General features: G+C 36.7%; 1 long non-coding RNA gene across 1 annotated transcript; it reads right to left on the bottom strand.

Moving 5' to 3' along the window:
- Nucleotides 1-5,532: 5,532 nt before the first annotated feature.
- On the bottom strand, nucleotides 5,533-21,331 carry LOC138828628 (uncharacterized). Its single transcript, XR_011372297.1, has 4 exons — nucleotides 21,264-21,331; nucleotides 9,775-9,929; nucleotides 8,902-9,006; nucleotides 5,533-5,799 (listed from the first exon to the last, which is right to left on the bottom strand). It is a non-coding gene; the product is annotated as an uncharacterized lncRNA (long non-coding RNA).
- Between the last annotated feature and the right edge of the window lie 3,092 nt (nucleotides 21,332-24,423).

Here is a 24,423-nt window from a genome sequence, read left to right as displayed (position 1 = left end):
ATGTATCTATCACCTCTCTATTATCTATTGATCTAATATCATCCTCTATCATCTGACATCTAACATTTATTATCTATCTACATCTCATACAGGTAGAGCCAGAGGCTTGAAATTTGGAGCTACAATGGCCTGTAAAAGTGTATAGTGGTAACAAGAAAACATAGAGGTAGTGTGCTACAAAGAAGAGTGAGCCAGAGAAGAGACTGAAAGCAATATCAAAGACAAAGAAGGAGGATAAAATGTGAGACATTCTCAATGGAGGAGTTGGCCAATTCATGGAATTAACTGTGATATCAAGTTTTCAATATTAATGTGGTCTATATATTGTGCTGAATTATAGCACAAATTTCAAAATGTCTAACGTGTGTGTGTGTGTGTGTGTGTGTGTGTGTGTGTGTCTGTCTGTCTGTCTGTTTGTCTGTCTGTCCTAGTATCAAGCACATAACCAAACTGAGGGCTTCAGACTGTCATTTGGCTTTCATGCTCATAGCTGGCACTGAACAATTTGAACCACACTCCCAGTCTGGCATTTTCTGGTTGTTTGGAAGGAGATGGGGGACCTCACAGATTATACTCCTCCACCCCACTCCAACTTTGAAATGCAGTCCACCCATTTTCAGCTTCCTGAGTATCTAGGATTACAGGCTAGTGGTGTCCTGCCACAAGGTCTAACATTCAATAAGAAGTTTTACTTATAAATAGCAACAAGAAGGAGACAGATGTAAGCTAGAGTTCAACAGCCATGAAGACTGAACTGCATTGGGAAGCCGATTTCCCACAGGTCGGGGACGCAAGCTGGACAGAAGCTGAGTAACTTCTCACAGTCACATATAGGCAGCCCCATCCACTGAGCCCTGGGTTTTCAGAAGGGAGGAATTGAGTCCCCTGTGTAATATTTGACACTACAATGACACATTTTTTGTTGTCAGAATGTAGAGAGGAGGCCAGGGAGGCTGCCAGACATCCCACAGCGCTCAGACAGCCCTTCCAGCAGAGAGCATCTGTCTCCAATGTCCAGTAGTGCCGAAATAATGAGCACTAAGGTAGACTTTCTCAACTTCACTCTTCCAAAGGGTAAAATTTGGATCTGTTGTGCTTCAGATGAACTTTCAGATGATTTTACTTCTTCACAAGGAAAGGTTGAAATACTCTGCATTGCTTATTTTTTTCTACTCAGCCACTCTTCTAGGCCTTGCCCCTTGACCTGAGATGGTGAAAGGACTATTTGTGTTGTAACTAGGAGTTTAGGGTGGGAAGACGGAGATATTTCGTATTGCATCAAAAAGGACTTGACGAATACTAACATGTTTGCAGCTTAGTCATACATTTACCTTGAGGATTTTATCTTTTTACCTTCTTCATGACTCCTTGATCTAAGGAATTTACATCTTACATTCTTTACCTAGACCTTTAATAAGGTCTCATACCCAGAGAAGATGAGCTTCTGAAGGGCAGAATTCAAACAGTAGTAAGTGTTGTGAGCTAAACAAGTAAGATTTCTCTCCCTCCCTCTTTTCTTTCTCTCTCCTTCTTTCTTTCTTTCTTTCTTTCTTTCTTTCTTTCTTTCTTTCTTTCTTTCTTTCTTTCTTTCTTTCTTTCTTTCTTTCTTTCTTCCTTTCTATTTTCTTTCTTTCTTTCTTTCTTTCTTTCTTTCTTTCTTTCTTTCTTTCTTTCTTTCTTTCTTTCTTTCTTTCTTTCTTTCTTCTTTCTTTCTTTCTTTCTTTCCTTCTTTTTTCTTTCTTTCCCAAAGCACATAGAAAATTTATAATCTTAGTATGCCTGCTATATTTGTCACTTTATCAGTTTGTTTTGGAAATTTTAAAAGTTACCATTGATATTAGATAGTAAAAAATAATCAGTGTTGTAACTTTAAATTGAAGACAGGGCAACATTTGGTCATTCTGAGAGGCCTTCAGAAAAATTGAACAGGTGGGACATTTGCATCTGCTGCTCTCAAAATACCTGCAACTTAGTATTTGTCCCTTTGCTACGTAATATTTCAAATCAGCAGAAATTCTTCCAAGTGATTCATGGGACAAGGCAGGAGGATAATATGAGTCATTAAAATATAGGCACAAACTTCAGTCAGGCAAACTGATGGGATTGCTGCCAAAGAGACAAAAGCGCACAGTTGGGCCACCCTCAAAGTTTTCTGTAATATACACAGCTCCATTCTGCTGGTGCTTAGAGAGGACCTTCTAGGACGCCTCTATCATTCCCCTGGCTTGGAGAAAGAGGGTCATTAGAATGAAAATATTGCTTCAAAACAAATAATAGGAGATAATGGCACTGATTTTCCACACTTATTTACTGGAGTGAACTAGGAATTAGAGAAGTACAGATGCACACTAGGTAGGAATTTTAATCAGGATTTGAAAATCAGGAGTTTTACGATTTATCAGACATAAGAATCACATTCACGTTCATATTTCTCCACACATACCCATGAGTTCTGACTCAACAGACAATTTTCACCAGATGCTATAAGGGTTTTCTAGCACATGAACTTTGAATTTAGGTTTACCAAATGGGCCTTTAGGGGACATTTAACATCTAAAACAGAATAGAGAAATTATTTCTACTCCTTTAGGACTATTTGATTTCCTCCTTGATTGGAGAAAGCTGGGTTTACTGGGAGAGTGTGTTAAATGTCAGTAGAGGAGTTTGAAATGTAACTTTCCCACATGTTTTTGCTTCCAGAGTCAATGTCATGGAGGAATTGGCTACTTCAATGTTAAGCACATTCTAAAGATAGTTTTCTTCAGTACCATTTTTGGGGGGGGTGGGTGGGTAATTAAACACAAAATGAAAATGATTGGTCTGTTGGGAGAACAAAGTTTTTAAAGATAATTAACTTAATTTGGATTCTCCCTATTTAAAAAAATAGTTTCCTATTTATCTGCATCACACACACACAGAGGTATATATATATGCACCATTCCATTAGTTCCTTTATTCGTCCTTATAAAAGGTTAAGTCATATATGCTCCTTTCAACTCCCCTTTCTCCCATCAGCCTAATCTTTGGTGACGGATAGTTCTCTGAGACTGTCAACAGGCAATTAAATGTTTGGAGCAGGGAAAGAGGTGAGTGTCTAAAAGTAATTCCAAAGCTTTCTTTTCTTTATGATAAATGAGGTCTAAACATCCCTGGGAAATGAATCATTCTGTCACCTGCATGGGAAATGCAGGTGCTTTCCTGTTTAAGCACAGACTGTTAAAAATTAAGGGAAAGAAAGAAAGACAGTTTTGTAATAGAGAGAATGTGGTGGAAATTAATCATATTGGCACAAATCAACCAGACATTTACACAAAATAAGACAGACCTCAGGGCAAGTGTCTAACATAGTGACCTACTAGCATCTCACTCGGCTTTGCTTTTGGCCAGTCTGTGTATTAGTTTCCTTCAGAAGCGCTTCTTGAATTAGCTGAAGAGGCATGCACTAAAAATGTTTCCTTGAATATAGGGGTTCATATATATATATGTAATAAAAGTACTCTGCAGAGGGGTTATAGTTACATGAATAAAGTAATAAGTCTTATCAAGCATTGTTACCTCCTCCTTTGTTTTTCCCCTACCATCCTTTCCCTCCCCACCTACCTAACTACCCCCCCACCCAGGTGTAAAGTTTGTTTTCAACATAGCGTCTTGTACATCTCATTGTTACAATGGGTCAACCTGTATCCTTATTTTATTAGCATTTTGTTATTTCCATAAGGGTTATATTTAAGGATGAATCTTCTTAATGTGAAGAGTATAGTAACATCATTCATTAGGCCTTATGTCCTCCATCTTCAAGGTCCCAGAACAATAGGTCGGATTTGGGATTAAAACAGCAGGTAAATGTAGGAACGCACAGGTTGTACCCAAATAGACAATTAGCAGTAAATAAGATGCTATGACTGAAGTAATGATAATTTCTTCTTATTTCTGTGTGTATAGAAGGTGAGGTGGAAACATAAGGTCAGAGAATCAAAGCATTAATTTAAAAAATATACACATAGCATGTATACACATAGACTATATATTAATGTTGATTTATACATCAATATTTATATTATTTGTGTTTCACTTCCAAGTAATGTTTATAGGCCATATTTGAACTATTTTTCACTGTTTTGAGTGGATACTCATTTGCAATTCTGCTTTTATGGTGATGAATACAAATATGTACTGATTTAGGCAGGAGACTATGATTCAATTTGCTTGTTTCTTGTGTATAGGGATAAATACACAGATGAAAATATACAAATATAATTACGTAAGGAGTTAAATTAGAGATTAGTTTCTCTACTGTGTGTTAAGACAAAGTCTTGCAATCAATAACATTTTGTTTTCTTGGGTCCGGTTGTGGGGCCTGAACTCTGGGCCTGGGTGCTGTCCCTCAGCTCTTCAGCTCAAGGCTAGTGCTCTACCACTTGAGCCACAGGGCCACTTCCAGCTTTTTCTTTTTGCTTATGTGGTGCTGAGGAATGGAACCCAGGGCCTCAGGCATGCAAGGCAAGCGCTATACCACTGAGCCACCTTCCCAGCCCCAGTCAATAACATTTTAAGAGAATGCTCTAAATTTACTTTCAGTGACAATAATTTTTTCCAGTGTTAATGAATGCTACTCTTGAATTTTGGGGAATGAAAAGAATTCGAGACTGCCTAGAGTAGATATAGATGCTCAGGCAATCTAACAAGACTGATAGCTGTGCACAAAAAGAGAAGGAATTTCAGATGTTTGTTTTATTCCTGTTCTCTGAGCTCTTCTGGTTCTTGGAAACAAAGCCTTGATGGACTGCAAGGACACCCATTTTAAATAAGGCCATTTATCTAAGGAAAACAATTGATACTGAAAACAGAAGATAATAGATGCTCACCTTGTTGAGACAGAGCATTCAAATTTCTCTTTTGTGCCTCAGTCTATCAAATTTCCTACTTGCTTACCAGTTTGTCTTTGTTATTATTTCAGGAGCCCCTTAAAGGCAAGAACCACATGTCACATATGTTTGTGTCTCCAGGCCTAGCAAAGATTGTGTCTTTTCATGTGCCACCTAGGAGAGATACAAGCTGAAAGAAACAACTCAGTAGACAAATGTGGCAATTATTTTGTGGGCATAGAATGTTAATGCCAGAAAACTCAATCAATGCTATTGTAAGAGTTCCTATATTGAACTTATCAGCATTTTTAGTAATTAATCACAGGCAGGCTGGCTTCCCCTCCACACGATCCAGAGTTAGGGCTGAGTCGCTTCCTTCCTGATCAGCCTGACATTGACCGTTAGCTTAGCAGAATGTTATCATGTGTTCGCTATTTGTTCCATATGCTGGGAAAACTCCATGTACTTCATTAGGGCTGGTGGGAGTGGATCAGCCCCAGTGTTTAGATTCCAAAACTGCTTTCAATTAGGAAAAGACTTCTGTGTTTCCTCCACTCAGGTGGTTTTGATTAGCAGCAAGCACAAATACGCAGTCACAGAGATAGGGACTCCCACAGTCAGCATCTACAAAGGCTCATCAAGTTCTTAGCTGGCTTCTACTTCCATACATTCCTTGACACACAAGGATACTCCTTGAAGCTGGCTGCCCTACCCTGTGCACAGCTGCCAGACTCCACAAGGTTAACCAAGGAACACAAAGATCTAAGTTGTTGATTTCATGTTTTTATACTGGGGCCATGGCCTATAGGACAAAGACCTTCTGCTAAACAGCTGTGTGACCTTATCAAACCTTGGCCTTGATGTCCCTGGAGTTTCATTTAGACTGTAGGTGTGGATGTTTTCTTCACCAATGATGAGTGGGTGTGGGCTGTTTCTAGAGAATTCAAATGGGAAATGTTAATATGATATATATATATATATATATGTATACATACATACATACATACATACATGCATACATACACACATGCACACACAATGATAGAGTTGACCTAGTACAATTGGATGGGTTCAGAACAGAGCCCTTTAGAAGAACAATGGTGGCAGAGAGACCTCTTTTGTCCTCTTTTCTCCACGCTCTTTCCCATTCTATAGCCAAAAAAAAAACTTTTCCTGTTCTGCCTAACTGAACCAGCTTAGCCTGCAGAACTCCCGAGTGTGTCACATAATAACTGACCCATGGGCCTCAGACTCTCCCTAGGTCTGATCTTATATATTCCCCTGGTCCAGTATTTTTAACCTGTAGACTTCTCTCTCTCCCTCTCTCCCTCTGTCTCTCCCTCTCCCTCTCCCTCCCTCCCTCCCTTCCTCTCTCTCTCTCTCTCTCTCTCTCTCTCTCTCTCTCTCTCTCTCTCTCTCTCTCTCTCTCTCTCTCTCTCTCTCTCTCACACACACACACACACACACACACACACCTTTCCTTATCTGCTACCTTCATTTAGATTTCCATATTGCATCAACTTCTTCCAGCCCAGGTTTTATAGCATCTCACAACTTTCTGTCCTATCATTATTCCCAGAAGCAAATTTTTGGCAGAGCTTTTTGATTGTTTATTAAATGTCGTGACCCTCTCACAGACACAAGCCATGGCCCTTTCGTTGTGTACCAGACTGCTTTGGTTCATGATACATGAAGTTAATGGGTGTGCTGAGTTCAGTCAGTGGTCAAGAAACCCTCCTCCATGCTCACCCTGCCTGCACACATCCTTTCTGTGAGTCTTTGCCCACCCCCATCCATCCACTAAGCCAAATAGTCTTCCTTAAAGGAAGATTGAAGTTTGAACTAACTTAAGATTCAAGTGTTTTGTTTTTTTTCCGGTCGTGGGACTTGAACTCTGTGCTCTTCAGCTCAAGGCGAGCACTCTACCACTTGAGCCAGAGTGCCACTTCTGGTTTTCTAGTGGTTAATTGGAGATAAGAGACTCATGGACTTTTCTGCCTGAGCTGGCTTTGAACTGTGATCCTCAGATCTCAGCCTCCTCAGTAGCTAGGATTTAAAGGCGTGAGCCACAGGCACCTGACTTAAGATTCAAGTTTTATCTCACCAAAGATAAATCAGATAGAGAATATACTAGATGTTCTAGGTCTACATAATTTAAAAATTTACCATTTGATCTCAAGTATGTACTTGGTTTTTACAAACACACAAAAAATGTAAAGTATATTCTGTGAGTTTGAAATTACTGTCTAATGTGTAATAGGTTCCTTAATATAGTGGGCTATCTCTTATCAGTACATTTCAAGCTTTATTCATGACTACCCCAACAATTATTACAAAAATTAGAGCAATTACGCTTAATAGTTAATGTCATTCAATAACTCCTACTTCAATTGTTTAAAATTTCCCAAGCAATACAATCTTGGTTGCATCATTCACAGTCAGACTTAGGATAAACATATTCTGTCATTAGGTCCAGTAGAGGCATAACCTTAGAAAAATTTAAGCAAATATTTTGATTTTGTTTATGTATATGCCACCAGCTGCCTCAGAAAATACACTTGTGAAAAAGAGCAGAATTACAAAAGAAGAAACCCACATTGTAAACACCTGGATTTAAATACTCAACAAAAATCCAGAAAGTAAACACTGAAATATTAAACCCAATCAACTGCTAAAAACCTACTCCAGTGGATTTCAGAAATTTAGTTTTTTTTTTATAAAAAAGACTGAGAATAGGGGTCAAGGAAAAAATAAACATGGAAGATGGGGAGAAAGGGTTCATTGTTTTAGACAAGGGCAGGTTTCCTCAGGCTGGGTGTGGGTGGACAGTGGGGAAGGCTAGGAAACCCCAAATATACTGAGCTCTTCTGAATACAGGTGCTGGCATGACCACCTTCACCTCCAATTAGCCAGAAACATATTGCCAGTAAGTGCTGGCAATGTTCATCATATAAACATTGACCAGGAGAAAATGGCAGGGTAATACCTATGCCTACTAAATGTCAGGAGTAAAAGGAATAATTTCCTACAAGGAATTATGGTTTTATAAGTGCTACGATGTCTGCAATATTTGTGATACAAGTTGCGAGGGAGAGCAATTGAAGTTGGAATTGAAGGTGATTCCAAGAGTCTTGCTACAAGACTTGGAGAAGTCTTCATAGAAGAAATGATAGTTCATTTAAGTCTTGGAGCATGTACAGGATTTTGTACAAATTTAGGAAATGGAAGATTAGTTAGCTAATATGAAGGGTGATTTAAGCAGAAATAACATCATGGCAAAACCACTAAAGATTGCTCAGGACTGCTCCTGGGTTGGAGCCTGTATGTCAGTCCTTGAAGAAGTCCTTCAAGTGCATGGGTACAATTTTTCATTGGCTTATTTATATGCACTATTGTTCCATTGGACATTATTTAGAAAATACAAAGTCAAGATGTAATGACTAAGAATTTCAAAAGCCCATGTGGTGACACGCACTTGTAATCCCAGCACTCAGGAGACTGAGACAGGATGATCATTAAGTTCAGTGCAAAAGTGGGCTATCTTGAAAGTTCAAGACCAGCCTGAACCTCACAGTGAGACACACCCTAAAAAAATCAGATCCAATTGGTACAGTGTCAAGCAAATTAAGGGTAGGCCCTTGGTGACAGCACTGGTTTCCTGCTCAGAAGGTCAACACACTCAACTGGGTTTTCAATACAGAATGTAGCATATGCCCAAACATCCTTCAGTTTCCACTCTGTTTTCCCTCCAATGCAGTGAACAGTTAATCCTAAATGAACAGGAAGGAAGGGGTTCAGGAAGCAGGATTTAGTGGAAGGAAGCTACTGTAAGAGCCAGTGATGATGCAGAGATGTTGAATTTTTATGCTTACTCTCTATGAAGAGACATTATGTAATGATTTCAGACTGGGACGTCACTTGGAGAGATTTACAGATTAGGAAATTCAATCAGATATTAATGTGATGAATACATTGAATGCAGGATAAATGGAAGGAAAAGAATACAAGCCCAAGGATAAGAGTAGGGATATTTTACCTTTCTCCCTGGCTGTAGAGATGATTGGTACCAGCTAATAGTTCCACTGGATTCTAGTCCTGAGAGGAATAATACCTTCCATCTCTCATACTACAATGAAAGTGCCTAGGAAAAAAGAAGGGAATAGTGATATTTTAAAAATAATAGACAATATATCTTTCCACTTAACTGAAATTTCCTCAGATATTTGAGCAATTATATCAAACTTGTGACTTCTCTAGAGATCTTAGTATCAATCAAACCAAAAGCATATTATCATGAAGTACATGAGTTTTGAAGGGTACCAAGGTGCATTTCCCAGAGATCACTCATGTCTACCAATGATCCTGCATGAAGTTAAATAACAAGATGTAATCTTTACAGAAAAATAATGTTAGCCGGCCATTGTATTGGGTCATAACTACAACATGAACAAATAATGTCCGTTCATTGATTTGACCAGTTTATATGCTTCTATTTGTTGTTGGTAGCTATCTTTTATTGCATACAATCATGATCCCATAAGTCAAGAAGGATTGGAACTTCCAAAATTAACCAATAAAGTGTGTGTATGTGTGTATTTGTGTGTGTGTGTGTGTGTGTGTGTGTGTGTGTGTGTGTGTGTGTGTGTGTGTTGGAAATGGGGCTTGAACTCAGAGCCTGAGCACTGTCTCTTAGTCTTTTTGGCTAAAGGTGAGTACAATACCACTCGAGCTCAGCTCCACTTCAGCTGTTTTGGGTAGTTAATTGGAGATAAGAGTCTCGTAGGCTTTCTTGCCTGGGTGGCTTTGAACTGGGATCCTCAAATCTCAGCTCTCTCTTTAGCTAGGATTATAGGTGTGGGATTCTGGTGCCCAACTGAAGTTTTTGTTTTAACCCTAGAATTGGACTCACCCAAGGAGAGTTTTTCCTTGCCTGAATTCTGTCACAACTGGGATGGGACTGGGTGTCCCATCTATCAATAGCCCATTCGTAGTCCATTATGAATACTGAGCGGTATCCACAGTTGATTTTAAAACAATCGATTTTAGAGTTCCTCATCCTAGAAACTGAAACATAAATATCACATTTCATTTTATCAAAGCATTTATATATCTCAGTTTTCACACATGCACCCATAGATTTAATGTTCTATATGCATCAAGTTAGAATTGTCAGACTCTTTTGTAGACCACACTAAAACATGTGGAAACAATTCACAGTTCATAACTGCTTAACAATTATTTTCTATTTGACAATAACTAAGTATGTACACAATTTCAATGGCATGGTAAATTAATACACCCACATCCAACTATAAACCATAGTTGGTTTCAAAACATTGGCAGAAGATTCATCAAAGGAATTATTCACATTTCAAGTCATCTTCTCTTACTCACAAATGGAAAATTCTTGTCTGTAGAGAGATTAGTTTCAGGAATCATGACTATTAAACTTTCTAACATGGAAAGCATTATGATGATATTTCAGTGCCTAGGTTGATAAATTATAATGAAGAACAATTTGTGTGGGCACAGCCCTTTTCTATAAATTCTGGATTATGGCAGTCAAATCTGTGCCTCTCCTCTCCTTTAAAAGTAAAAGGATCTGGAATATTCTAGGAACTAACTTTTCAATGAGAGTACCTCCCTCCTCTTGACTCAAAATGACGTTCTGGACAATTTTTTTAGGCTTCGGTGGCTTAATTTCTTATGGTGATGTTTTATACACAGAACAACTGAGATATTCTGAGCAAGCTGTGGTCCTGAGGACTCCACCGAAGTTTATACAGAGATACATTCCTGGAGAACAAAGGCATCAGTCTGCCTTATAGAAATCTAAAACCATTGGAGTCATTCCAATGTGTCAACAAACATCAACTTTATTGTTTTAAACAAAGGAAATGTGTAAGGCTATATGGGAATGAGACAAGATCAAGGGAAGTATGAGCCCTTATTTGTTAATGGTATTCTTCACTGTGATAACTCTTTCTACCCTAAAAACTGTGTGAATTTGGTTCTTTGAGACTGGTGCTATCCATCGCAATATGTTTGCTACGGGTCATAAAACTGGTCTGGAATTTCAAGAGTTTCCCTTTCCGACCTAAAACAAAAAATACTTTCTTGTGTTTTTTAAGCCAACTTCTTACTCTGTGAAGGCTGACAAGTAATGATTCTCTGCCTTGAATGATTAAAAAAAGAGAGATTATGGAGATTTATTTCTCAGCCCCCTCATAGGCCATTTCCCTCAATTGCAAAAGGCTTTTTTTTTTCCTTTTGGCAACCAAACGTTAAGAGAGCATTAGTTTCCCCAGAGAATTTTCATTCTCTTTTCCCCCATGTACAAGTACACACAGACATGTTCTTGAAGCGATCCCCTGTTTCTGAGGACATGCCAAATCTTGCAGAGAATAATGAGGTAATTCCAAAGTGAATGATGGCCATGTGTTCTGACAAACAGACAAGGGGAAAACAACTGAACAAAAAACAAAAAAAGAATTACCACAGGAATTAAAGATAAATGCAGTGAAGTCAAAACATTTTGGGGAGATGGGACTTTTTCTCATTTTCTTTATAAACAAATGATGGTTATTTCAAGGTAATGCCTCATGAATATAGTTCACTTCTTGTATACTGGATTCCAAAATTCATGTGCTTCTAGGAACCTCAGCATGTAACCTTATTTGGAAATGATTATCATTGCAGATATAATTACTTAAGATGAGGTCATACTCTACCAAGGTGGGCCCTTAATCCACTGTGACGGGTGTCCTCGTAAGACCAAGAGTTCAGAGACAGACAAAGAGGAAGATCCTCCTGTGAAGGCTCAAGTGGAGATGGTTATGTCACCACAAGCCAGAGGTGAGTGAGTCTGTCAAAACTGGAAAAGGCAGGAAGAATCCTCCATGTCCTACATACTTAGGAGGGATCAGGACCTTGGCAACATCTTGATTTCAAATTTCAGCCTTCAGAGCTATCAACAGAGAATAAATTTCTGCTTTCTAAAGCCCCCAGTGCCTGGCACTGATGGTGGCACTAGTGATGCCATCTAGGGTATGAATTCACTTTATTCTCCGCCCATTAAAGAATTATACGGCAGGGAGCTCTTTATAGCAAGTTAAATTGAATGTGAAAGGAATGTCACAAAGAGAAAGTAGATGAGATTCCAAAGTGTTGTTCTATGGAGTCCGCTTGGAGGGCTGTTTTGTTGTTGTTGTTTTGATTTAATAGCAAGGGGATATCCTCTCAGAAAGCCCCTTTCTTGGGCTTTTTGCTGATGACTTGGTGGCTCATGTATGTATCATCCTGGCTCTTTTTACTGGCTGAAAGGGCATTATGGGAAAAATCCACATTTGATCCAGAACTCAGACACTAGAACAACATGAAGTGCCATGATTAGCCACATGCCATCTGCCACTTTATATCCCTAACAACCTAATAGTTGCACTTTCTTTCCCTTGTTTAGGATGCAAATCCAGCATGCCTTCCTTGTTGGACAACATGAGGGCTAGAAGTCATCATTTTACTAGGAATTCTAGAGAATGATTTCAGGACTGATGAAGGAAACAGCATTCCATTCTGCCCTGTCATGGCTTCCTCCCAGGGACACATGTTATCAGTTATCTTCAAGCTGTCCATAGCAGAATCAGCCCAGCTGCTCCAAAGGCAGATTTCCTGCCCAGAGCCAAACCTGTTTGTTTAAAACCTATCTCTGGTTAGAGTCAAGAAATCTGCATTTTATTGCCATTTGTAAGAATGTTAAAGTCTTGGAATCAGACAGAACACTAGTTATTACTATCAGTGGAAGGTCATCAACCAAAAATCCACCCATTCACTGATAGCCAACAGAAGTCTCGGGCCTATGGCTGATTGAAATCCAAGCTTCAGAGAGCATCAGCAAACCACTAAGGATACAGACTCTTATCAAGACAATGAATCTCCCAGGCAATAAGGAAAGCCCAAGAGTAAGTGGATGATTATAAATTCTACCAGACTTAAAAAAATTACACAAATTCCTCTCAATTTATTCCATACATATGAAAGAAAACAACAATTCTAAACTCATTCAATGAAGCCAGTGTTACCCAAATTACATAAAGTCTAGATAAAAGCAAAAACTTATGGGACAGTTTCTTTGATAGGCTTTGATGAAAAAGAACTAATAAAACATTGTAAACTGAATTTAACAACATGATCAGATTGGCTACATTCCAGGAACAAAAGAATGGCTCAATATACATAACTCAATTAATACAATCATTGATAAAAATATGAACAAAGATATTAACAATATAATCAACTAAGCTGGCAAAAATTACTTTGACAAAAATCAGTATCTCTGAAGAAATCAGGGATAGAAGATTTATGCCTGAATGTACTAAAGATTATATATGACAGAACAGTCAATATTATACTGTATTTTTTCTAACATCTTTTTGGGAGGCATCTTTGCTGAAAATCATATGGCTATTCTACTCAATTTAATTGACTTCTGTATGTGGCCACTACCATGCTGGTTTAATTCTACGGCTCTGTAGTATAGCTTGAAACAAGATATTATGATAATATTAGCATGGCTCTTCTATTTCAGAACTACTTTTGCTATTCATCATCTTTTGTGCTTCCAAATTAATTTTAGAACTACTTATTCTGTTTTGAAAAATGACCTTGCTATTTGAAGTGCATTTGAGTGCATTGCATCTGTAGAGTCTCTTAACCAGTAGTGTCATTTCAAAATATTAATTTTGTCAATCCATAGTTATAAGAAATTGTTTTATCTTTTATGATCTTCAATTTCACTCTTCGGCAAACTACAGTTTTCATCATAGAAATCTTGTACTTCCAGGGTTGTCTAGTGAAGCTATTATTTTCTTAATTTTGTTTACTGATTTCTTTTTCAATTAATCTGTTTCTTTTGATGTAATATTTTCAATTATTAACATTCTGAGGTAGTATTGAAAGCCACGTAATAATTTCTGTGGTTTGGTCTTGAAGCCTTCCTTCTACATCATTTACTCATCTGCTTATTGGGTGAGACTTACCCTTTCCTGTGTTTTCACGTTCACATTTATACTCTTCAGTATGTTAGACTCTTCTCAGCATCGTCTACAACACTAATTTAGTGATCATAAATTGCTATGCCTACATTTTTAAAATTCTGTAAAGTTGTTCTTGCTTTCAATTATCATGAATAATTTTCAGTTTATAGTTATTTAAGTTACTGCCTATTTTGTTCTAGGGCTTGAAATCCACTACTAGATTCCTTCTTGCCTTTAAGCTTTCTAGTGAGAAATCTATCATTATTCTGATGGGGTCACAACTATTTGTGATTGAATGCTTGTCTCTTGTAACATTCATTATTTTTTCTTGTTCTGTATGACTAGTATTTTTTAATAAATAACACAGGAAGTTTCTGTGCTCCTGTGTCATCCCATTTTTAAGAGTTAGGGAGTTTTATTTTATTTTATTAACTATATTTTGTAGTTAGAATTTAATATAAAACCCTGCACCAGAATCAATTCTAAATGAATCAAAGACCTAAATGCAAGGCCAAATACCATGATAATAGTATAGGAAGGCATGGAGGAAACACTAGAGCTCCTAGGCATAAGTCAAACTTCCTAAGTGAAGGTCCAGAACCAGAGCAAATCAAAGAAAAACTGGATAAATGGAATTGCATCAGACTGAAAAGATTCTGCATGGGAAAGGACAGAGATAACAAGATATATAGGAAGCACCCAGAATGGGAAGAGACTTTTACCAGCTACCAACCGACAAGGAACTCGTATCTAAAATATACTTAGTGCTCCAAAAAACTCCTCATCCCCCAAATAAACCCTCAAAAACTCAACATCCTAATGATTAAATAAGATAAAGATTTAAAGAGAGATTTGTCAGAGAAAGAAATAAGAATGGTCATGAACAAGTGTTCAATATCTGTGGCCAAAAAGAAATGCCAAAGAAAACAATATTTAGATTCCATATCACCCCAGTTAGAATGGCCATTATCAAGAAAACTAATAATAACAGATGCTGGTATGGATGTGGCCCAAAGGGAACTCTATTACACTGCTGGTGGGAATGTAACCTTGTTCAACTACTCTGGAAAGCAGTATGGAGGTTCCTCCAAAGACTATACATAGAGCTTCCTTAAAATCTAGCAAGCCCATTCCAATAGAACATACAAAAAAATGCCACACTAATGTGACCAGCACAGCCAGGTCCATTGAAGCAATGTTTACCACAGACAAGATAGAAATCAATCCAGATGTCCTTCACTGGACAAATGGATTAAGAAAATGTGGTATATACACAATGGGATTCTATGCTTCCATCAGAAAGAATATTTTCCCATCCATGAGGAAAAGGAAAGACTTGGGGAAAAAAAAACTATATTAAGCAAAGTAAGCCAAATCCAAAGAAACAGAGGTTGCATGGTTTTCGTCAATTGTGGTAACAAAAATGTGCCTATAAATCTACAAGTTAACATGCTGAATTGTTTAAAAAAATACATTAGGATATTATAAGTTATACAGGTCTCTAGACATTTACACATTAAGACCAAAGGGGGATATGCATAAGAGCAGACCACAAAGCCTCAATGGCTATGTGCATATGATCATATAAAATAATATTTTACAAAAAGAACTCCAAGTAAAGGAAATGAGATTTTTGGTTTTTCCTTTGTGTTTCTGTTGAATTTTCTTTTTGTCGTGTTTGCTAGCTTGTTTACCTTTAGGAGAGCAAAGGGGCACCTAAAAGGTGAAACGAATGGTGAACAAATACAATAGTGCTACTCACTACACACTGTAAAAAACAAACTATACATCTTGTAGGTGGGGATTGGAGGGAAAATCTGGGAGGAAGCAGGAGAGATATGGCTCAAAAAGAAGTGTACTTGGGGCTGGGAAGGTGGCTCAGTGGTAAAGTGCTTGCCTGGCATGCTTGAGGCCCTGGGTTCGATTCCTCAGCACCCATAAGCAAAAAAAAAGCCGGATGTGGCACTATGGCTCAAGTGGTAGAGCGCTAGCCTTGAGCTGAAGAGCTGAGGGGCAGCACCCAGGCTCAGAGTTCAGGCGCCACGACCGGACCCCCCCTGCCAAAAAAAAAAAGAAATGTACTCAATACCTGACTCATGTAACTGTAACCTTTTTGTATAGCACCTTTCCAATAACAATGAAATATATTTTGAAAATAATTTTCAGAAAAGTTTTCTATGCATCTAGTGTAGAACTATCTTCTATGCTTACCATTCGTAGTTTTGGTCTTTAACAGTTCTCCTAAGAGCTTTCATATATCATTCATAATTTGTGTGTGTGTATATGTGTGTGTGTGTGTGTGTGTGCGTGCATGTGTGTGTGTGCACTCATGCACGCATGTGCAGGTGTGAGCATATGTGTGTGCTTGCCCTGGGGCTTGAACATTGTCACTGAGCTTTGTTCTCAAGCGTATTGTTCCACAACCACTTGAGCCACAGCTTCACTTCTGGCTTTTTGCTGGTTAATTGGAGAAAAGCTCACAGATTTTCTTGCCCAACCTGGCTTTGTACCATGATTCTCAGATCTCAGTCTCCTGAGTATCAGCTAGGCTAACAGGTTTGGGCCACTGGCTCTCAGATCAGTCATAATTCTTTAACTTTATCAGCATGTTCTATTGGATCTACTTTTTCTTCAAGCCTTTGTAGTCTGTGTTCACTTTGTACCATTCGAATTTAGTGACCTTCAACTAAGGTTTCTTTTTGACTTAAACTATATATGTCATAGAATTTCATTTTTCCCCAGAATTTGTACCTTTATTGAATTCCTCTATTACATCCTATCCTGCATTGACTTCTTTATTTCATTTTGCTTTCTTTAGTATTTGGATATTTTTCAGAAATTTATACATAAATTTATTTTTCTTTAATTTAGTTGGTAATTCTTATAATCACTTTTTAATTCTTTGTGATTTCTCCAGCATTACTGTCATTAGAATTTGTTACTCTATATTTGTTGTGATTTGGAGGAGGCATGTTGCCTTTTATCATATTTCTTTTATTGCTTCTTTGAAATTGGATGTATTAAGTCATATTATTTAAGTTTTAACTATAGTCTTCCAGTTAAAATATTATCTGTGTTCAGGCACTACAGAGTAGTAGACAGGATTATATGTTATTATTGAATAACTTCTATAACATATGATTCAATAGTCAAACATTTGCCCATATGTTCTGGGCACTATGCCTAATCTAAAGAACTGTTCAAACCAAGGACAATTAGTGGGAATCTGTTGTAGAAGGGGTTGGGTTTTGTATTCAAACCATTTTAACTATAGAAAGTCCCTTCTTTGTATATATTGAACCATTAAGATCTCTACAATCTGTAAGCTGGTCCAGTTTCCACTTGCTCCACAGGCATCCATGTTTCTGTCCTAAGGGGAATAAAATATTCCAGCCTAGGAATGACTACTGAATGTATGAGAGTGGAAGACACAAACAGAGCCCAGGGTTTTACACTGGCTAGGGCAGGGTGTGGCCGGGGGGTGGGTGGAGGGAAGAATGGAGAGATACAGATACTCTGAAAGTCTCACTGCTTTTAGATTGTACCCATCACTTCACTAACTTGTGAACTTGGAGGTGGGAGAGAGAAGGGTTAGGAAGTCACATGATTTGAGAGGCCAAGCCTTGGACCTGCCTGACATATGTAATTGTGGACTCATTATACAGCTTAAATTGCAAACCTGTTATCATAGTCATCTAATTTTGCTTGGAGTTTTGCTTTTAGCTTTCCTTCCCAGTCCCAAGTAACCAGAAACTTAGTGTTTGTTACTTTTCTCTGTGGCTTCTGTTCTCCATGTTTTTTGCTGTCTTGGGCACTGATTTCTTGATTCCAATCCTCTTACTCTCTTTTTTGCTATGGAAAAATAATCTCTATGTTTTCACCTGTCCCCTCTTACACAGTCAAATCCAAGGCTGCTTCTAACTTCTTAACTTGCTCTTCTCTAACATATCTTTTAAAAATTTCTTTTATTTGTCAATATGTGTTCATGAATCACTTCAGATTTAGCCATCCTTGCCTTCTTGAGATAATTTGTTTTTTTAAAACGTATCTTAGTTGTTTTCTAAAATTTGATTTTATAATGCAGTATTGATAATAAATATCAGATAAAATTTTATGTTTAACATTCATTTTATTTTGTAAAACTTTCCATCTGGGGCTTCAGTTCATGGCATATTGTCATCAACATCATTATCCTCATCATCATTTATATATTTTCTTACCACTCTCATATCTCACATTTCTTTTCTCTATTAGGCTAAGTTACTACTGAAAGGATTGCAATGTAACACTATAATGATTTTAGTTGATTTCTGTGGGTTAGAATTGCTTTATGTCTTACCTTTGTATTTCTACCTTAATTATTAAAGAATAAATAAGGAGAAGGAACTTATCTAATTCTTAGTCTAAAATCATGAACCAACTATAAAAGAAGCTGAAAAATGATATTCTCCTTGGAAATAATATATATGTTTTAAATTTAGAGGCATTAATCCTCTATTATCAAAGGTGATAGTGCATTTCTGTGAACCTAGCTACCCAAGAGGCTGAGAACTGAGGATCACTGTTCAAAGCCAACCCAGACAGGAAAGTTTGTGAGACTCTTGTCTTCAATTAGCCACGAGAAAACTGAAAGTGGTCTGCTGATTCAAAGTGATAGAGCACAGGCCTTGAGCAAAACTTGCTCAGGGACAGCGCCCAGGCCCCAATTACAAGCCCCACCACCAAAACTAACAAAAATGAGTGTAGAAGGCAAATATATTTTGAGGGAGAAGAACGGTCCTTCATTCATTCAGTTACCTGCCTCTGTACATCCAAGAACCCATGTACATCTTCCCACACTGACACTTAACAAAATGGAGATATCCTAAAATGCTTTACTACTTATCAGACACAAAAGTAAGATGGCCAATGCAATGAGAGTATAATAGAATATCCATTTTAATAAAAATCAGATTGGCTGATTTTCTGGAAGTGGAAATTTTTCTATTTATCATTGTAGTTACTGGGCTAAATGTCATAATTACCAGCTTCTCTGTACAAAAGCATGTGAGTCATATCTGTCTTTCTCTTTGGTTTGAAATTCAGCCCATGCTTATTAATACTTGTAAAGAATTGCTCAGAGGTCTTACATCATTCTTCAGTTTCAGTGTATAAGTGTTCCACAAGCACTGTCTTTGGTTAGTACCCATTTTCCTTTGGTTAGTAACATTTTCCTGGTTTTCACTCTGAATTTGTAATATATTAGATGGTTGTTACTACTGCTACTTACAGTAGCTCATCACTTTTTAGAACGTTGCTCTTTGTGTTTTATATATTCTACATATTTCCATAATAAATTTCCAAAATACATTTTATGCCAAGTCTTGATCTTTTTTAGTCTCTTGATGGCATGTGGCTGATACTGAAGATCTCTAATAATAGGAATGAGTATTACTTTTAAGCAACATATGGAAGTTTTCTATTTTAAATTCTAAATTCTTACTAACATTTTAATTTTTAGCTAGCAATTTGTGATTTAATTAAATTCATAGAGTTTGGTTTCAATTTACTATCAAGTTCTTTTACTATCAGTTAAATAATTTTCTAGTTTCTTTGATTCATAATGTTGAACTGATAATAGAAAGCTGATATCCTTTTTCTTTTCCAGGTCTTGCTATGTTGTTAATACAGTAATTTTGTAATGGAAACACAACAATGGTTCCTAGAGGTTGACCTACCTGTTTAAGCATATTGTTCACATTAAGTCTTCCTTAGATCTCTAAGTATTCTGTTTTCTTGTCTCTCTAAAGCTCAGTGAATTATAATTCAAAGTAGATTTTAACAGAACATGCTCACATTATATATATATATATACACATATATTCATATATATAATATTGTATGTTCATTCATAATTTTTAGTCTTCATTAATTTCCTGGCTAATCTTTTATTTTGATCTGTTTAAGTTTGGCTTGTTCTTTCTTTCCTAGGATCTTTACTGCCTCATTAGACTATTATTTAAAATTTCATTTTTTGTTCTGATTTGTTTTGTATTAGATCATAGCTATAAATTTTCCTCTTTGGATGGCCTTTACTATATCCCAAAGGTTGTGGTAGGTTGTGTTTTCATTTTCTTTGTATTGTACACTTTTTCTAAGTTAAACAGTTATCTTGTGCTGTTCAATCTCCATGTGTTTGAATCTATTTGATGGTTTCTTTGGTATTGAATTTTAGTCTTTTTCCACTGTGGTCTGATAGAGTACAGGGAGTTATTTCAGTTTTATGACATTTATGACATTTAATGAGAGCTCTTATAGGTGTTAAAATATTATGTTTTGAAGAAAGTTCAATGTGCTGCTGAAAAGAATATGTACTGTTCAACTATTGGATGAAAAATTCTGTTGATGTCTATTAAGTTCATTTGCTCTATATTTTCAATTAATTCTGAAATGTTTTACTAATATTTTTTCTGGTGACCTGTCTATTGGTAAAAATGGGTTATTGACATGTTCCACTATAATTCTAATTGGGTCCAGTAATGTTTGATCAATAAAATTGATTTCATTTACATTTGGTGCATAAGAATTAACAGTTGTTTTCCCTTGATAGAATGCTACTTTTATTAGTAAGATATGACTTTTCTAGGCTCTTTGAACTAATTTTGGTTTAAAGTTTACTTTTTCAGATATGAGTATAGCTACACTTGCCTGGTGTGGTAGCTCACTTGATTGATGTTTTTATCAGTAAGATGCATTTCTAGTAGGTATAAATGGTGACATCTTGTTTTTTAATCAAACTCATTATTTGATGCCTTTGGAACAGAGAGAAAAAGCCATGACTATTGAGTGTTATTATTGAAAGTTATGCAGAATTTCCTGCCATTTTGTTGATTTTGTTGTGTTTGATTCTTTCCTGAATTCTTCATTTGCTTATCAACTTGTAAGATTTTTTTCTCCCCTGCTTTAATAATTATGTTTATCTTCTTCTTCTGTCTGTAATATGTCTTTGACTAGTGCAGATTTAGTGATCACAAGTTGCTTTATTTTGTATCAGTAGCTTTTCCTTGATTTCCAAGCACTTGAAACAGTGGCTCAGTTTCAAAGTCTCAGGCTTCCAGCTGTTTGTGAGCTGGTAATATAAACTTTGTAATATCAGTTATGAGAAGAGAATAGCTGCTTAGTTTTCTAGAGCTAGCCCTCCTGTATTAATGATGCCATTACTAGGAAGAGTGGGACTGCTGACTCACTATTTATATGCTGAGTTCTCTCAGCTCACTTGAGTTGAGACCTGACCCTCTAAACACTTGTTGAGCATCTCAGAACTCCCTCATTACTGACTGTTCCTTGGCTTCCAAACTCCCATGTGTGCCTGTATCCCCATACCTACTTGCTTGTTGTTCATTTCTTCTGATACCTTATGTATCTCAGTTTTGATCAGGAAGCTCTCCCTCAAATAGGACCTGGATACATTTCTCTGAATATATGGACTTAAGGGCTCTGTCTTGTCTGTCTTGCTGTTCTGTCACAATGGGGAGGTCATTGCTGTCTCTTATTACACAGAGCATTGTCTTTATAAAATACAATAGGTAATGCCTCTCCTCTACCATCTTCTCTCTTCTGAAAATTTTTCAATCATTTTCTTTATTATGAAAAAAAGATATGTGTGGTCCAGACATAATTTCTTGTGTTTTAAAAACTGTAATCAGATATTTTCTGACTTAAATGAGAAAAAAAGGCCATGGATGCAGTAAAAAAAAATACTGTGAAAGAGGAAAAAAATGCTTTGTGTGCAAGTGGTGTGTTACAACAAATGTTATTTTTGTACTGAAGATTCTTATCATATTAGTAATTCTGGGCATTTATCCAAAAATCTTTTGTTCTCTCTTTTTCTGGGAGTTTAAAAGATAAGTGCACTGAAAATGCACCGCATTTTTATGTTCTTAGTGAAAAGGCTCACTAAAATTGCGGTTTTGTTTGACATGTATCAACACCGCTTGATATTTCTGCTTATATTGCTATTAAAAGTGACACTAGAGTCATAAAACAATAAGGCTCTCTTTTGAAGACAGGTGTGGTTCAACAGAACAGATAGATTTAGTCATATCTGTCAAGAACAGAATAGTTACTCAGTCACTTTGCTATTTTAGGTCTTTTGAGTGAGTATATTCACTTACTTGTATAATTTGAGATGACTTTTTGTTGATATAATTTACACTATTTATCAATATAAGTTGGACTTGTCAGGGTGTTAAAAGATTAACATAAAAGGTAAAATTGTAAAATATTATAATAACATTTTCTTTTTGGTCAGTCATGGGGCTTGAACTCTGGGCTTGGGCGCTGTCCCTCAGCTCTTCAGCTCAAGGCGAGTGCTCTACCACTTGAGCCACAGCACCACTTCTGGTTTTCTTGTGGTTTATTGGGGATAAGAGTCTCACGGACTTTCTTTGCCTGGGCTGGCTTTGAACCACAATCCTCAGATCTCAGCCTCCTCAGTAGCTAGGATTACAGGCGTGAGCCACTGGTGCCCGGCTTATAATAACATTTTAAACACAGAAAAATAGCAATAAAATGCTACCAGGAGAATGAAAAATTTCACATCATGTTAGAGGTGCATAGAATTATATACTCTTGGGACATATATTTTTATAGCCATAATATACTAATGGGTGCATATTTAATACAATATCTTGCTACTGGGAATTTACTTAGAAAAAATATTCCATGTATGCAGAAAGTTATATGTAGTTAATATCCATGAATGAGATGTTACTAAAATTTTATGTGGTACATAAACACAATGTAAGAAACAAAATCAAGAAAAGTATGGTAGATCTCTGAATAAGTTTTCCATGTAGTGCAGAAGTTGCAATGGAATCTAATAGTGCAGAAGTTACCAGTTTATAGCAGTTTACAGCAATGCACACTGACAACTTCGTTGTTTTGTGAATTATGATTCATGACTTGACGTTGGGCTTCTCAGGGTCTTGTAAGGATTAAAGAATGACTTCTTTTGCATTTAGTGATGTATGGTGCACCAACTCAGCCTGCTCAGTTTTGTTTGCCTACTGCATGGGTTGATCTGCAGTCTATCTCTAGATCTACTTGTTTGTGTTTGAGTTATTTTATGGCATATTCTTCATTCATTTATTTAAATATTTTTTCAAGAGATTAAATATGCAAGGATAAACATGAAACACATGCATATATATCTATACATATATGTGTCACAAATAATTTGAAAATCCAAATTGTTACTTTATATTGAGGACAAAAATTAATATTAATTTTAATTTAATTAGTTTATTTGTTTGTTGGGAAAAACATTTTTTTAAATTTCTATACTGCAAACTATTACCCAGGACCATTGGTATACATGATCACAGTCTTATAAATGGTGAATGGGAAATTCAGAGACTTCACTAAATTAGTTAAGTCCCTATGTCCTAAGGCTATTGGCAAAATAAAATGCAACAATGTATACGATATTGCCTTGAATAATTGCAGGTTCTGTCTTTATCATTGGTGGGTAATAAATCCTTCTTATGGGAAAAGAACATCTCTGCAGTATTTAAAAGCATTATTTTCCTTTTGTATTTTTTAACCAATTCTCCCTCCTTATGGGTAGGAAATACTAATATGTAGATGCATTCCTTACTAACCATCCTTCTCACAAACACATGATGGATTTTGGAGATTTTTTTTAATCCCTATTTAAAAATGTAAAGAGTTTTAAGAGTTCATGTTTGAATTTTCAGTCTTCTGCCCTAAATTCCTCATCATGTGTTGTAGAGCAGACACCATTGGTCTTTGCTTTCTGAGGAGGTTAAAATGAAAAGGCTTTAAAATTAGAACATTTTTGAGTGGAGACTTCCTGGGAGTTACACTTTAATCTTGACCTGTACTTCCTTTTTTAAAAATAAACTCTCAGCATTGTTCCTTGGATATAATTATAAACGGTCTTCCCAGAAAAAGAACAACTCTGTTTTGAAAGAACCTAGTAAGTACCACTGAAACCTGGGTGATTGAAGGTTGGTTAGACTATAAGAGGCTAAAACCGGATTCCACAAAACCATGACATTCTTTTGCTTCAGCCAAGTAGCACACATGGAGGGAAAGGGACTATTGAGCTCCAAAACACTCCGGCGATGATAGTTCACAGAATGCACATTTCTTTGAAATGACTTTAAACTCATATATTATCATCTGATGTCTAAGTGAGAGCCATTGTGAATATAGAAATCGAGCTGCCCTTGTTTTTCTCCTAAAACAAATAGAACTGAAAATTTCAGAGTGCGCCAGTATCAGTTTTATGGCAACCAGCTAATCAAAACAGGCAAGTGCTGTCATATTCTCTTTAAGTGCACTGGCCTTGTCTTTAAACTCTGACTTACAGGACACTCCTTGGAAGTTAAAGAACCCATGTTTACAAGGGAAAAATAATGGCCTCTGGGTCCTGCAATTGATTTTTAAGGGCCAATACCGAACCAAGTGGTTAATTCAGTATTCCATTACCACAGCCAGCTCAAAATCAATTGAAATAAATG

Source organism: Dipodomys merriami, unplaced genomic scaffold (assembly GCF_024711535.1).
Source record: "Dipodomys merriami isolate MVZ:Mamm:240054 unplaced genomic scaffold, mDipMer1.0.p SCAF_1, whole genome shotgun sequence".
Classification (NCBI taxonomy): Eukaryota; Metazoa; Chordata; class Mammalia; order Rodentia; family Heteromyidae; genus Dipodomys; species Dipodomys merriami.
This window is presented reverse-complemented; position numbering and strand designations above follow the sequence as displayed.